Here is a 17,059-nt window from a genome sequence, read left to right as displayed (position 1 = left end):
AGAAAACCCAGCAACCTAGCGAGTCATTCGAACAATTTGTCACTGCATTGAAACTACTTGTAAAGGACTGTGCATATGTGAACAATGATGAGATGGTTAGAGACCGCATAGTGTTTGGCATACACTCAGCAAAAGTAAGAGAGAAACTATTAAACGTTGGATCAGACTTGTCGTTAGACAAAGAGGTAGATATAGCTAGAGCCCACGAGCTAGCACAATCACAGATAAAGAGCTTTACCGGCGCCACGAGCAGTGCGCAGGAGCAGCTCGTGCACGAGGTGCACAGACATGAACAGAAGTATAGCGCACAGAGATATCGCCCCAGAGCAGAGTGGACAGAGAGAGCGAACAGAGCGAGCGACACAGACACACGTAAGAACTGTGGATACTGTTGGGGTAGAGCTCACAAGGAAGGGGATAACTGTGTAGCTAGGGGGAAACAGTGCACGAAGTGTGGAAAATGGAACCACTTTGCCAAAGTCTGCAGGGCCGGTAGTTTCCAGAAAAAGGCAGTACACGAGATTAGCATGCGCTCTGAGTCAGGAGAAGAGTCAGACGAACTGTATGTAGACACCGTGACAGACAGACGGTTTGATGCAACAGAACAAGCGTTCGCAGACATACAAGTAGGAAAACAGGGCACAGAGCTTAAATTTAAGCTAGACACAGGTGCACAAGTAAATGTAATTCCTTTGAGAGAGTATCACAGTTTACAAGATAAACGCAAAATACAGCCTACTTCACGCAGACTGACAGGATATGGTGGAGAGAAGCTAGTAGTAAAGGGCACATGCACGTTAAAGTGTAAATACAAAGAGCGTGGCATGTTGTTAGACTTTTACATAGTAGACACTCAGGCACCCCCAGTTCTAGGTTTACAGGCATGCCTGAATATGGACCTCATTAAACTAGTGTTGTCAGTAAATGCACACACAGATAAACAGACCATCATGGAAGAATACCACGACGTGTTTAAGGGGATAGGACTATTCCCAGGAGAGTGTCACATCCATATAGACCCAGACGCCACGCCAGTAGTCTGCCCACTGAGAAGGACACCGATCGCCCTGCGTGGCCGACTAAAGAAGGAGCTACAGAGTATGGAAGACACACAGATCATCGCTAGAGTCATCGAACCAACGGAGTGGGTCAGTGCACTGGTCATTGTTGAGAAACCACGCACAGGCAAGCTCAGACTATGTTTGGATCCTAAGGAGCTAAACAAGGCTATCAAGCGCCCGCACTACCCTCTGCCGACACTAGAGGACATCACACCCAGACTAACAGGCGCACGCTATTTCAGCGTACTGGATGCAATGTCGGGATACTGGTCCATCAAGCTCTCCACAGAATCATCGAAGCTGACGACGTTCAACACACCGTTTGGACGATACAGATTCCTACGATTACCATTTGGGCTCGCTTCTGCCCAGGACGAGTTCCAACGAAAAATCTACGAGACATACGAGGGACTGAACGGAGTAGCAGCTATAGTAGACGACATCCTTGTATATGGCGCGACCAGAGAGGAACACGATAAGAACCTACATGCAATGATGGTGAGATCACGGGAGAGAGGCGTTCGGCTCAACGCAGACAAGTGCACCATCGGAGCCACCGAAGTGAGCTACTTCGGGCACATCCTTTCAGCTGACGGCATGAAGCCTGACCCAGGCAAGATAGCTGCCATCAAGGAGATGGAGGCGCCAAAGAGCCGTGCAGAACTGGAGACCGTGCTAGGTATGGTCAACTATCTGGCGAAGTTCGCCCCTAGCCTCTCCGAGATCAACGCACCAATGAGACAGCTGCTTAAACAATCGAATTAGTTCCTGTGGGACGCGCAGCACGACGCTGCATTCCAAAAGATGAAAGACATACTTACCAGTGAACCTGGGCCAGTCCTCATCTACTTTGACCCAGATAAGGAGCTCAGCTTACAAGTGGACGCATCAAAGTATGGTCTGGGTGCTGTGCTGATGCAGGAAGGAAGGCCCATTAGCTACGCATCCAGATCACTCACGGACAGCGAGGTCAACTACGCACAAATCGAAAAGGAGATGTACGCAGTCCTTTATGGATTCAAAAGCTTCCACCAATATGCCTACGGTCGCCATGTTATGGTGCAATCTGACCACAAGCCCCTGGAGTCGATCATGAAGAAGCCGATCGCCGCAGCCCCACCGCGGTTACAGAGGATGATACTGCATATATGTATATCCATATCTGTCTGAATATACCTGCATATAATGCTTCTATATACTTATACACCTGCATATAACCCATAGGCTATAACTCTGTATGATAGCATGTACAATAATGCTGTATATACTAACCGTATATATTCTTACCATATCTATAGTAGTGGTGTAACGGTACACGTATTCTCACCTAACCGTTTTGGTTGGGACCTTAGGTTCAGAATGCGCTGTGTACCAAACGAATACAACGTTACTAAAATAAATTGTATAATAGATTTACTGGGACAGAGCCAGCGACTAGGTCTGTCAGGGAGACAGTTGAAGAACTGCTCAAGGAAGATTGGGTAACTGGACAGAGAGGGAGGAGGAGGTGATGTTTGCCCTTACATCAGCAACTTTGTTTACAAAAAAAATTAAGAAAACGGTTACAGTCATCATTTGAACATGGGTGCAGAAGTGGGGGGCTGACAATTGAGTTTATGGTCTTAAATAATACTAGGATTGTGCTTACTGGAGGAGATAAGGTTAGAGAAAGAAGTAGCCCTGGCACTCTTAATGTAATATTCATGCTTTGAATATATCATTTACTATATTATTCATGCTGTGAATATATCATTTACGACAGGCGCGCCAGGCGCACCTTCCTATTATGTATACCTGACCAGGGGTCCTGACAGTCAGTTGGCTGCCAGCCGTGGATGGAGTTACACTCATGCTTAACGATACTTACCTTTGAATAAATATCTAAATGCAATCTCCTCGTCCTGAAGATTATTCTAGATAAATCGAATACGACATGGTGTCAGAAGCAGGATGAACATGGATATCAACGGAGTCCCGTCCCCACGGATGAATTGGGATTCTCTGGACTTACCGGGAGAATGGAAGAAGTTCAGACAGCATGCAGAGCTAATGTTTTCGGGCCCACTCAAGAAAAAAGGAGAGGACGAGAAATGTAGCTACCTGCTACTGTGGAGCGGAGAAAGAGGGAGAGACATTCACAACACATGGACTCTCAGTGCAGATGAAGCAAAGGTATTGAAGAGCTACTATGACAATTTCGAAGCATACGTACTTCCAAGGAGGAACACAATTTTCGCCAGGTACAAATTCCATGAGAAAACCCAGCAACCTAGCGAGTCATTCGAACAATTTGTCACTGCATTGAAACTACTTGTAAAGGACTGTGCATATGTGAACAATGATGAGATGGTTAGAGACCGCATAGTGTTTGGCATACACTCAGCAAAAGTAAGAGAGAAACTATTAAACGTTGGATCAGACTTGTCGTTAGACAAAGAGGTAGATATAGCTAGAGCCCACAAGCTAGCACAATCACAGATAAAGAGCTTTACTGGCGCCACGAGCAGCGCGCAGGAGCAGCTCGTGCACGAGGTGCACAGACATGAACAGAAGTATAGCGCACAGAGATATCGCCCCAGAGCAGAGTGGACAGAGAGAGCGAACAGAGCGAGCGACACAGACACACGTAAGAACTGTGGATACTGTTGGGGTAGAGCTCACAAGGAAGGGGATAACTGTGTAGCTAGGGGGAAACAGTGCACGAAGTGTGGAAAATGGAACCACTTTGCCAAAGTCTGCAGGGCCGGTAGTTTCCAGAAAAAGGCAGTACACGAGATTAGCATGCGCTCTGAGTCAGGAGAAGAGTCAGACGAACTGTATGGAGACACCGTGACAGACAGACGGTTTGATGCAACAGAACAAGCGTTCGCAGACATACAAGTAGGAAAACAGGGCACAGAGCTTAAATTTAAGCTAGACACAGGTGCACAAGTAAATGTAATTCCTTTGAGAGAGTATCACAGTTTACAAGATAAACGCAAAATACAGCCTACTTCACGCAGACTGACAGGATATGGTGGAGAGAAGCTAGTAGTAAAGGGCACATGCACGTTAAAGTGTAAATACAAAGAGCGTGGCATGTTGTTAGACTTTTACATAGTAGACACTCAGGCACCCCCAGTTCTAGGTTTACAGGCATGCCTGAATATGGACCTCATTAAACTAGTGTTGTCAGTAAATGCACACACAGATAAACAGACCATCATGGAAGAATACCACGACGTGTTTAAGGGGATAGGACTATTCCCAGGAGAGTGTCACATCCATATAGACCCAGACGCCACGCCAGTAGTCTGCCCACTGAGAAGGACACCGATCGCCCTGCGTGGCCGACTAAAGAAGGAGCTACAGAGTATGGAAGACACACAGATCATCGCTAGAGTCATCGAACCAACGGAGTGGGTCAGTGCACTGGTCATTGTTGAGAAACCACGCACAGGCAAGCTCAGACTATGTTTGGATCCTAAGGAGCTAAACAAGGCTATCAAGCGCCCGCACTACCCTCTGCCGACACTAGAGGACATCACACCCAGACTAACAGGCGCACGCTATTTCAGCGTACTGGATGCAATGTCGGGATACTGGTCCATCAAGCTCTCCACAGAATCATCGAAGCTGACGACGTTCAACACACCGTTTGGACGATACAGATTCCTACGATTACCATTTGGGGCTCGCTTCTGCCCAGGACGAGTTCCAACGAAAAATCTACGAGACATACGAGGGACTGAACGGAGTAGCAGCTATAGTAGACGACATCCTTGTATATGGCGCGACCAGAGAGGAACACGATAAGAACCTACATGCAATGATGGTGAGATCACGGGAGAGAGGCGTTCGGCTCAACGCAGACAAGTGCACCATCGGAGCCACCGAAGTGAGCTACTTCGGGCACATCCTTTCAGCTGACGGCATGAAGCCTGACCCAGGCAAGATAGCTGCCATCAAGGAGATGGAGGCGCCAAAGAGCCGTGCAGAACTGGAGACCGTGCTAGGTATGGTCAACTATCTGGCGAAGTTCGCCCCTAGCCTCTCCGAGATCAACGCACCAATGAGACAGCTGCTTAAACAATCGAATTAGTTCCTGTGGGACGCGCAGCACGACGCTGCATTCCAAAAGATGAAAGACATACTTACCAGTGAACCTGGGCCAGTCCTCATCTACTTTGACCCAGATAAGGAGCTCAGCTTACAAGTGGACGCATCAAAGTATGGTCTGGGTGCTGTGCTGATGCAGGAAGGAAGGCCCATTAGCTACGCATCCAGATCACTCACGGACAGCGAGGTCAACTACGCACAAATCGAAAAGGAGATGTACGCAGTCCTTTATGGATTCAAACGCTTCCACCAATATGCCTACGGTCGCCATGTTATGGTGCAATCTGACCACAAGCCCCTGGAGTCGATCATGAAGAAGCCGATCGCCGCAGCCCCACCGCGGTTACAGAGGATGATACTGCATATATGTATATCCATATCTGTCTGAATATACCTGCATATAATGCTTCTATATACTTATACACCTGCATATAACCCATAGGCTATAACTCTGTATGATAGCATGTACAATAATGCTGTATATACTAACCGTATATATTCTTACCATATCTATAGTAGTGGTGTAACGGTACACGTATTCTCACCTAACAGTTTTGGTTGGGACCTTAGGTTCAGAATGCGCTGTGTACCAAACGAATACAACGTTACTAAAATAAATTGTATAATAGATTTACTGGGACAGAGCCAGCGACTAGGTCTGTCAGGGAGACAGTTGAAGAACTGCTCAAGGAAGATTGGGTAACTGGACAGAGAGGGAGGAGGAGGTGATGTTTGCCCTTACATCAGCAACTTTGTTTACAAAAAAAATTAAGAAAACGGTTACAGTCATCATTTGAACATGGGTGCAGAAGTGGGGGGCTGACAATTGAGTTTATGGTCTTAAATAATACTAGGATTGTGCTTACTGGAGGAGATAAGGTTAGAGAAAGAAGTAGCCCTGGCACTCTTAATGTAATATTCATGCTTTGAATATATCATTTACTATATTATTCATGCTGTGAATATATCATTTACGACAGGCGCGCCAGGCGCACCTTCCTATTATGTATACCTGACCAGGGGTCCTGACAGTCAGTTGGCTGCCAGCCGTGGATGGAGTTACACTCATGCTTAACGATACTTACCTTTGAATAAATATCTAAATGCAATCTCCTCGTCCTGAAGATTATTCTAGATAAATCGAATACGACATGGTGTCAGAAGCAGGATGAACATGGATATCAACGGAGTCCCGTCCCCACGGATGAATTGGGATTCTCTGGACTTACCGGGAGAATGGAAGAAGTTCAGGCAGCATGCAGAGCTAATGTTTTCGGGCCCACTCAAGAAAAAAGGAGAGGACGAGAAATGTAGCTACCTGCTACTGTGGAGCGGAGAAAGAGGGAGAGACATTCACAACACATGGACTCTCAGTGCAGATGAAGCAAAGGTATTGATGGTAAATACAAAGAGCGTGGCATGTTGTTAGACTTTTACATAGTAGACACTCAGGCACCCCCAGTTCTAGGTTTACAGGCATGCCTGAATATGGACCTCATTAAACTAGTGTTGTCAGTAAATGCACACACAGATAAACAGACCATCATGGAAGAATACCACGACGTGTTTAAGGGGATAGGACTATTCCCAGGAGAGTGTCACATCCATATAGACCCAGACGCCACGCCAGTAGTCTGCCCACTGAGAAGGACACCGATCGCCCTGCGTGGCCGACTAAAGAAGGAGCTACAGAGTATGGAAGACACACAGATCATCGCTAGAGTCATCGAACCAACGGAGTGGGTCAGTGCACTGGTCATTGTTGAGAAACCACGCACAGGCAAGCTCAGACTATGTTTGGATCCTAAGGAGCTAAACAAGGCTATCAAGCGCCCGCACTACCCTCTGCCGACACTAGAGGACATCACACCCAGACTAACAGGCGCACGCTATTTCAGCGTACTGGATGCAAGGTCGGGATACTGGTCCATCAAGCTCTCCACAGAATCATCGAAGCTGACGACGTTCAACACACCGTTTGGACGATACAGATTCCTACGATTACCATTTGGGCTCGCTTCTGCCCAGGACGAGTTCCAACGAAAAATCTACGAGACATACGAGGGACTGAACGGAGTAGCAGCTATAGTAGACGACATCCTTGTATATGGCGCGACCAGAGAGGAACACGATAAGAACCTACATGCAATGATGGTGAGATCACGGGAGAGAGGCGTTCGGCTCAACGCAGACAAGTGCACCATCGGAGCCACCGAAGTGAGCTACTTCGGGCACATCCTTTCAGTTGACGGCATGAAGCCTGACCCAGGCAAGATAGCTGCCATCAAGGAGATGGAGGCGCCAAAGAGCCGTGCAGAACTGGAGACCGTGCTAGGTATGGTCAACTATCTGGCGAAGTTCGCCCCTAGCCTCTCCGAGATCAACGCACCAATGAGACAGCTGCTTAAACAATCGAATGAGTTCCTGTGGGACGCGCAGCACGACGCTGCATTCCAAAAGATGAAAGACATACTTACCAGTGAACCTGGGCCAGTCCTCATCTACTTTGACCAAGATAAGGAGCTCAGCTTACAAGTGGACGCATCAAAGTATGGTCTGGGTGCTGTGCTGATGCAGGAAGGAAGGCCCATTAGCTACGCATCCAGATCACTCACGGACAGCGAGGTCAACTACGCACAAATCGAAAAGGAGATGTACGCAGTCCTTTATGGATTCAAACGCTTCCACCAATATGCCTACGGTCGCCATGTTATGGTGCAATCTGACCACAAGCCCCTGGAGTCGATCATGAAGAAGCCGATCGCCGCAGCCCCACCGCGGTTACAGAGGATGATACTGCAACTACACAAGTACAACTTCACGATCGTGCACCGCCCTGGGAAAGACATCCCAGTAGCCGACACGCTGTCCAGGAAATCACTCACCTCTCACGACGACGGTCTCAGTGAAGGGATGGACCTTCAGGTACACATGGTATACAACAGCTTACCTGTACACGACGACAGGCTACAGGAGATCAGAGAAACAACAGACAATGACACACAGCTAAAGCTGCTCAGCCAGGCTATCCTGGAGGGATGGCCTGAGGAAAGAAAACAATGCCCCCAGAACATCACCGAATACTGGAATCACCGAGATGAACTATCCAAAACGAATGGAATAATTTTCAAAGGGGAGAAAATAGTCATCCCTACCAGCCTCAGAGGAGAGATGCTGATCAAGATCCATGCAGGCCACATGGGAATGGAAAAATGCAAACTGAGAGCACGAGACATCATGTTCTGGCCTGGAATGGGCAGACATATAGAGCAAGTCGTGGAGAAGTGCTCAATATGCCAAGAGCGCCGCCCATCAAACACCAAGGAGCCCATGATGCCTCATCGTATCCCAGACCGCCCCTGGCAGGTTGTAGGGACAGATCTATTTAACTGGAACAACCAGGACTATGTTGTGACCGTCGATTACTACAGCAGATTCTTCGAACTAGACAGACTTCACAGCACCACATCGGCAGCTGTTGTCCACAAGCTAAAGGCAGCCTGTGCCAGGCATGGCGTCCCAGAGACCATAGTCTCAGACAACGGACCACAATACAAGTCTAAAGAGTTCGAGGCATTCGCCAAGTCGTGGGAGTTTACACACGTCACGTCAAGCCCACACTATCCGCAAAGCAACGGACTAGCGGAGAGAACTGTGAAGACGGCAAAATCACTCATGGACAAGGCTAAGGCAGACGGAAGAGACCCGTACCTAAGCCTCCTGGAATATCGTCACACCCCAGTCGACAACTTCAAATCGCCGGCACAGCTGTTGATGAGCCGCAGGCTACGCTCAACCCTCCCGAGCACCAACCAACAGCTGCGGCCAGGGGTAGTAAGCCCCAAAGATGGACATGACAAGCGAGTGCAGAGACAACAGCACCAGAAGAAATACTATGACAGGTCAGCTAGACCGCTGCCCCCACTACATTGTGGTGAATCTGTCAGGCTACAAGAACATGGACGCTGGAGACCAGCAGTAGTCATACAACCAGCCGACACTGCGCGGTCATACCATGTTCGCACCCAAGATGGACGCGAATACCGCCGCAACCGCAGGCACCTGAGGGACACAAAAGAGGAACACTTCCAGGACAGCGACGGTATGCCAAGTCCAGAGAGCGTCGATCAACCGCCGGAGACCAACGACCCTGAACTGTCAGAGGACTCAGAAGAGAACTCAGCTTCATACTACACCAGATCCGGCCGAGCAGTGAAGCCTCGGGACATTTTAGACCTATAAATGTACAGGGTGCAGGCGGATCGCTGCCCTATTATAACACCATTTACCCCATTGAAAAAAAAAAAAAAAAGGGGGTGGTGAAATGTAACAAAATATTAATGTATGCTGAAATGATGACTTACTATATGTGTTGAATCTATGACCTACTTACCTTGCTTAATTGTCGATATATTCCCATTTTGTTAGCAAGCTACTTCTACAGATAAGAACTGCATATGGTAAGAGTGTTGAGACACGACCAAATAAGCCATGAATACATACCTTATTCACAGCTGAAGTATTCAAATATTAAAGCAGACTCTCCAGAATAAGAGGGCACACAATACGAACTGTAATACCTTGATACATGAATCTTTTATGTTTAACATTTAATCCTACCTGTTTACATTGCCTGGTCCTGACACAGGTAACGCACTTGTTATTGTTTACAAAGAAACTCTTACAGAGTATTGCACAACCCTTCTTAATTTCAATTTTGTTCATAGCTTATTAAGCTTTCTTTAAAAGAAGGAGGATGTAATATTCATGCTTTGAATATATCATTTACTATATTATTCATGCTGTGAATATATCATTTACGACAGGCACGCCAGGCGCACCTTCCTATTATGTATACCTGACCAGGGGTCCTGACAGTCAGTTGGCTGCCAGCCGTGGATGGAGTTACACTCATGCTTAACGATACTTACCTTTGAATAAATATCTAAATGCAATCTCCTCGTCCTGAAGATTATTCTAGATAAATCGAATACGACACTTAATTCCATTGTTAAATTCAGATATCAACTCTTTGAGATATATTCTCCACTTGCACAACGTGAAGTAGGCATTTCCGGTAGGTCTTCCGGGTTGAGTAGGCTTCTTCCTGTCCCATCACAATAGATCGTTTTCAGAAACTTTTCTCCCGTTATTTAAACAACTTTGTCGTCACAGAGAGGTAATGAAACGTTTGTATTATTATAGTATAGAATGTATTTAATAAGCAAACGTTTGTCAGCAGGGTTTTTGGGCTGTATTTCATGTAAAAACGTTTACTGTTAGTTAGCCAAATTAGCATTTTAGCTAATATGATGAGACATGATCAATGAATTGCTGTTGTCACCATCGCGTTTGTTAGACCCCCATATGGACTTGTTTGATAATCAGAAGACATTTTATCATGTTATAACGATCTGGGAAGCTTATTATGCTGCATGCATGTCTTTTCTCCTGTTGTTTACCTGCATGTAATGCTATCTGTAATGCTATCTGCAGGCTGTATTATACACCAAGCTCACCAAGTCAAATGTACTTCTATGTGCAAGACATTGTACCTAAAAGAATGCAGCATTCTTTGTGTGATTCTCAAAACAATAACAGTTTTTACAGGTAGGCTAAATCATTTTAAATCACCGGGCTGTAGTGATTATTTTACCCAGCGTTAGAGGAGCCTGACTGGGCCTCCAGCATTAGCTATGTCACCCACCCACGCTAATGAAGGCTAATGCTGGCTAACAGAAGCTAGCGCAAGAAATGACACCGCAAAGTATTGTTTATAGTGCATTTCTTGCCACCTTATAGCATTTGTACATTTGTATGACAGTCTATAATGCTCCTGTGAGGTTTTTCCGGACGCTTTGGTAATGATTTTCACTATAAAAACATATTTCTAAAAGACCGGAAGTGGATGAAAACGGCCCGGATTAGCTTTGAGCTAACGATATTTGCCGATGCATACTTGATGTATTCATTCCATTCTAAACGTAATGTTAGTTTACAAAACATTACCTGTCTATATAACGTTGAGGAACAAATTATCAAGTGTGTGAATGTGTGTTTTGGTGAACATTGGACCGCAAAGCAGAAAATGCATTGCAGTTACAGACAGTAGCTAAATAGTTAGCTGCCCTTTTTTCTCAAACCGAATTAATCACTCTAGTTTCCAGAGCTGATGTTTCCAGAGCTGATGTGATAGTAACATGGTCGTGGTGTGAATTACCTCTAAATTTAAGTATTTTTGAATGACACAACAGTAATAAGAAGGATGGCAAGTGTATGATGGCATGAACAATAATGCTTAGGCCTAAAAGAAAAAATGGTTTGGTTCTGGTTGCCGACCGACCCTGCCGATTTAGGTGCAACCCAATTTATTTTATGACTTTAAGTTTCATAAAAATCTTAGTCAAACCTTTAATATTATGGATATTAACCCTTTCACTGCCACACTACATAAGGTTAACCCTTTACTATCACACTACTGACGGGTAATCATCGGTAGTGTGATAGTAAAGGGTTAACCTTCTGTAGTGTGGCAGTAAAAGGGTTAACGTAAGGTTATGTATATAACCAAGTTCTATGAATACTGGTGACGCTCAGCGTCATTCTGCACTAACCTCACTTCGTGCCCAGCACTGAATAAAAAAACTCCACAATGTACCTTTACATACCGACATCCGTCTGGCCACACCCCTATCCGCTTACCTTCATAAGCAGGTAGGGTGACCAGGTGTCCCCCTTTTGGTTGTACTGTCCCACCATTTGAGACCGCGTCCCACATATTGAGAGGATGTCCCTCTTTTCGAAGCAAAAAAAAAATATCGAACACAAGACATTCCTGTCAAGTGATAAAGTTTGAATATTTAAAACAGATGTTAGGTGGTAACAAGCCGGCTGCCAGTGCCAAGATGAATGTAGAGAGATATAATTCTGTATTTAATTTGTATTTATTTTGATTTAACCTTTATCTATTCTGTGAAGACGAGATATTCTAATAAAAAAAATTACATTATCTATCTGTCCCACTTTGTCCCACCAAAATCTTACTGTTGTCCTGCTTTTGGACTTTTTGCATCTGGTCACCCTATAAGCAGGTGTGTGGTCACCTACTCGCCTCCTTCCCAAACTTTCACCACAAGGCGAGGTCAATGGCCGCAGTGGCGTCCTGACGCTGAGCGTCACCAGTATTCATAGAACTTGGTTATATACATAACCTTACGTTCTATTTCATACTGGTTTCCGTTCAGCGTCATTCTGCACAACAGGAGCTGAGCGGAAGCCAGAAGCTTGACAAATGTACCCCGCTGAGGCCCCCCACAACCATCAGACCGGAGAGGACCGAGCCCCCCAACCCTCCCTAATGGAGGGATACCCTCCCTATTGGAGGGCGGGAGGGAGACGGATCCGACCGTGCGAAGAGGAACTCGAGCAACTCAACGCACAGGGTGAGCAGACCGTGGCTTGACCCCACGACTACGCACACGCACAACCCGCATGCCACCAGGGAATGAACGGAAGGAACAAACCTCGTTACTGCCCCCAAAATCACGGAGTCAAGAGAAAACTCAACCCCGTGGCAAGGCCGTAGCAGCGGAGCGCGAAGGAAGACCCAGACCCCCTGAAGGGACTGGATCCCCTGGAAAAACGGGGCCCGGAGAGGTCAATGACGCCAAGCATCAAGACCTCACCAGGCGGTCACTTAGTGACACCGCCCCCCACATCGCCAGCGTATTCGGACAGGGCCCCTCCAAGAGCGGGCCCTTCCCCCCACTAGTACGCCGCCTGGCACACTGACCCTGCAACACAGGCAGTCAGCATGGCCGTAACTTTGAAGCAGTCAAAAGGTTAACCATAACGGAAGCAGGCAGCGCACCGGGGAAACCAGGCAGCAGGCTGTAGACCTGAGCCTGGAGCACTGCGGACGAGACAGGCGCCAAAGGGGTCAACTGAAAACAGCACCCTGGCGGAAGGGGCGTATGCTGGCATTGTTGCGCACCATGACAAAGCCTCCATCAAAAAAAAAAACACCCAGAGGGGTCGAGGCAGAGAAGGCTGACACGATTGGCAGACGTCATGAACGTGCAGGGGCACACTCAACCGGGTAACTACACCAGCTATACCGCAGTACAAGTGTTTCAGTTTCCAAAAAGGGTTATTCCAGGCCTACGGTTCAACGAAACATTACTTCGGACCGGGCCCGGCGGCTCGGGAAGCACACAGGGTTACCAGAGGAGGTCCAGAAGACCACCCCAACAGCCCCCTCTTCGCCATGCGTGAGAGAGGAGCGAAAGAATGGAGAACCAGCCCCTTTATGATAGTGCAGAGTACAACATGTACCCAACAAAGGGTCTCCATAACGCCTAACCCTGTGACACCCGGGCCGACCGCAGTACAAGTGTTTCAGTTTCCAAAAAGGGTTATTCCAGGCCTACGGTTCAATGAAACATTACTTCGGACCGGGCCCGGCGGCTCGGGAAGCACACAGGGTTACCAGAGGAGGTCCAGAAGACCACCCCAACAGCCCCCTCTTCGCCATGCGTGAGAGAGGAGCGAAATAATGGAGAACCAGCCCCTTTATGATAGTGCAGAGTACAACATGTACCCAACAAAGGGTCTCCATAACGCCTAACCCTGTGACACCCGGGCCGACCCAGCATTTTTCCCCCCGAAAAAAGCATAAGTCCCTCAAGGTACCAGAACACCAGATCTGCGTCCCCGGCGGACAACGGGTTAACTGACCTGGACCAGCGCGACCAGAACCAGTCCTGTGCCCTAACCACGCCGACATGCCCACTCCAGGAGAGGGGGTAGGTATGCGTGTCGATCTAAAACATGAAAAGAGGGCGCCACCCAGACGGTCCCATTTGTACCGCGCTCAGTGGCCCACCCCAAGGGCGTGAGACCCCTCTACCTATGTTCTGATCTATTGCGTTAACATCCCCCAGATATGAACGAGAATCCGTCGAGACCCAGTAACAGGCGCTCGGAAGAGGAAAAAATCCCCCATCCCAGTTGCCCTATAAAAACGCTGTTTTAATAACGAGCAACCAAGGCGTACTAGCCTCCTGCATGATTTTGATCAGAAACACCCCGAGCCAGCACTATGTACGCGTCGAGACCCAAACACATCAATGGATAGTCTAACCAGACACCAGACATTGGTCCTTCAAGTCGCCTGGGAGAATGACAAGAATTTTGTCGTGCTTCATATTCTTCACTCTTTTTATTATTAAAAAGAAAGAAACACCGACTGACATGAATCCCACGTGACGCGGCCGAGGGTAAAAATGGTTTACATTCTTACATCCCGCCACCCTCACCACAGAGAGGAGATGGGAATCCTCAGAGAGACTTCCCACGTGAGCCATAGATTGAAAAGTCACGGTAACATTGAGTCATGTGACCAACAGACTCAAGTTACACATATATCGAGCGTAGTAGAACAGTAAGTTCCTACGCTCTGCCCCGACAACTTGACAATAACAGACCCTACATATGGGTCTGAAAAAACTCACGGAAGCCATCGTCCAATAGAAACGTGCCTAGTGACGTTTGCTATGACGAGGGGAAACCCAGGACTCAACCGCCTGTGATAGGTGCGGAGTCAGGGAAACCCTCCCCCCCCCCGTGCCAAGCTGCCTAACAGCTTGGCCCTGACCGAATGAAAAGAGAGTCCAATAAACCCCCTGACCAATCAGAAGAGGGAAGGAGGGGTTTATCCGGTACCCCCTTACAAGCCCAACCCTTGCATACGACAACAACAAACAGCCATATGATACCTTCAGTAGCCAATATGCTAATGAACAGCGCAAGCTAATTCAATGCACGCTAGCCACAGACACATCTGTGAACAGGGTTTATAACAAGGCCAAGTTATGTATGTGTGAACCCGACACCCGTATCCATGTTGTAAGACACAGAAAATCTGATAGAGAGAGCGGCATGAGCCGCGGTACGTTTTCATACGAGCATTACTGCAGACCAACACAATAGTGTTGCGGCTCAATATCACTGTTTAAGCAACAGAGCACACAACTAACCTCTACCTTTATGTGAAGATTCAGGTCGAGGCAGAAAAAAAACTTTTTCAACTTAGTGTAAGCTGCAGGCTTGCTTAAGCTCTAACATGAAAGTAGTGTCTAGCCCTCCTATCAAACCCATACTAGCGAAAGATTCACACGTCGTATCCCCATCATATGTTTGGTGAATAAACACACAGTTTGTAACAAGGAGGGACTCTTTATTTTCTACACAAATCATATTTGGGCCGGGAAGGGAACAGGGGGGGGACCACAGAGGGAAAAAGTCAACTCTTTTCAGCGACGCCTGCCACGAGCCGCTCGGGACTTGCCACCCCGGGGAGCCCCGGAGGGACGGTAAACGATTGGAGGCTGGTCACGACGATCCCTACCGTCACCTCCGGGCATAGATGGGCCGGCTGCAGTGGCGGAGGCGCCCTCTCTCCTCCTGGCCTTCTTCGCTGAAGGTCCAGCAGTGGCGGTGGTAGCAGCGGCGGCTACGGCAGCGGAACCCCAACGACGAGCCTGCCGTCTGACTCCACCGGCGACATCGGGCGGGGGGAAGTGAGGCTGGAGCACGGAACGCTCCTCCTGCATCTCCCTGCAGGTTGAGGTCATCAGCTGCAGTGCCGACCCGAAAAGTCCAGCATCGGAGAGGGGTGCCGTCAGAAGTGGAGTCCTCTTCTTCTCCGGCACACGCGCCTGCTCCAGCCAAAGGTGGCGCTGGATTAGAGTGGCCAGGGCACGTACTTTCCCAGCGGCTATGGCCTGCGGCTGGATCAGATGCAGGATGGCTCCTGCCGACTGGGCGAGCTGATCATGTTGCAAATCAGTCAGCTCCCGGACATGAATATCGCCAGCTGCGCAATGTTAGAAGTGGCAGCCAAAGATTGCGTTGCGGAGATAAATGACTGGTCACTCCAAAAAGCCAACCGCCTCGCCGATTTCCCTTGGGGAACCGGCTTCCGTAACGGCTCCCACACCACCTCAGGACAAAGGAGCGCCGCCATCTGCCTATCAAGCCGAGGCACGCCCTCCTTCATGCCTTCTACCAAACCCACCACCCTCGTGACTTGCACGTAGGCGGAGGTAAGGCCCATGATGTGGGAGACCACCTGTCCCTGACTGACGTAGGCCTCCATTGAGGGGAAAAATGGACAGACAACGTCCACCCCTCTCACCGGACGGCGTTGCCATAGATGACCTATGAGATCATCAGGAATAGGAACAGGCAGTGGCTGCGGCAGCGGCACGCCGTTTGCGACTGCCACCGCCGCCATGAGCTCGGGGAACAAAGCATGCAGTTCCCCCTGCATACTTTCCCCCACCGAGCTCGCGTCCCTCACATGCAGCAGACTACTGGTTAAAGAGCCACATTCTGATGTGGCTGATAGCAGGGCATCCCGCCGCCGAGTCGGAGGTTCTAACCCAACATCTGCGTACGAGGAATCCCAAGGAGACATCTCACCCCCCTCCAGTGTTACCTGGACGGGCGGGGGACATGTCTCCACCGGGGCTTCGAACAAGAACCCGCCCGCTTCTACCATGTAGTCCTCTGTTTCCATCGGCCATGGAGAATCAGACGCATCCTTATCCGGCTCCAGCAACTCACCAAAACCAGGCCGTTCGTGTCTACAAGCCACCATCTTGCGACGGGAGCAAGCTGACGCAAAAAGTTTGCGTCTCAAATCCCCCGCAACCAGAGGAGCCGGCCGCCCAACAGCGGACGACTCCCCGGAGGCAGAGGAACCAGAGCCGGAACCAGGCCATCGCACAGGAGACGGCGCTGGTGCACCAGCTCCTTGGAGAGGCAAACTATCCATCGGACGCCTACCGGGCGTGGCTGCCGACCACGAGAGAGGCCTCAACCCCGCTCCAAGACGC

Source organism: Notolepis coatsorum (assembly GCF_963971535.1).
Source record: "Notolepis coatsorum genome assembly, chromosome: 9".
Classification (NCBI taxonomy): Eukaryota; Metazoa; Chordata; class Actinopteri; order Aulopiformes; family Paralepididae; genus Notolepis; species Notolepis coatsorum.
The sequence above is the reverse complement of the archived record's forward strand: the minus strand, read 5'-3'. Positions refer to the sequence as shown.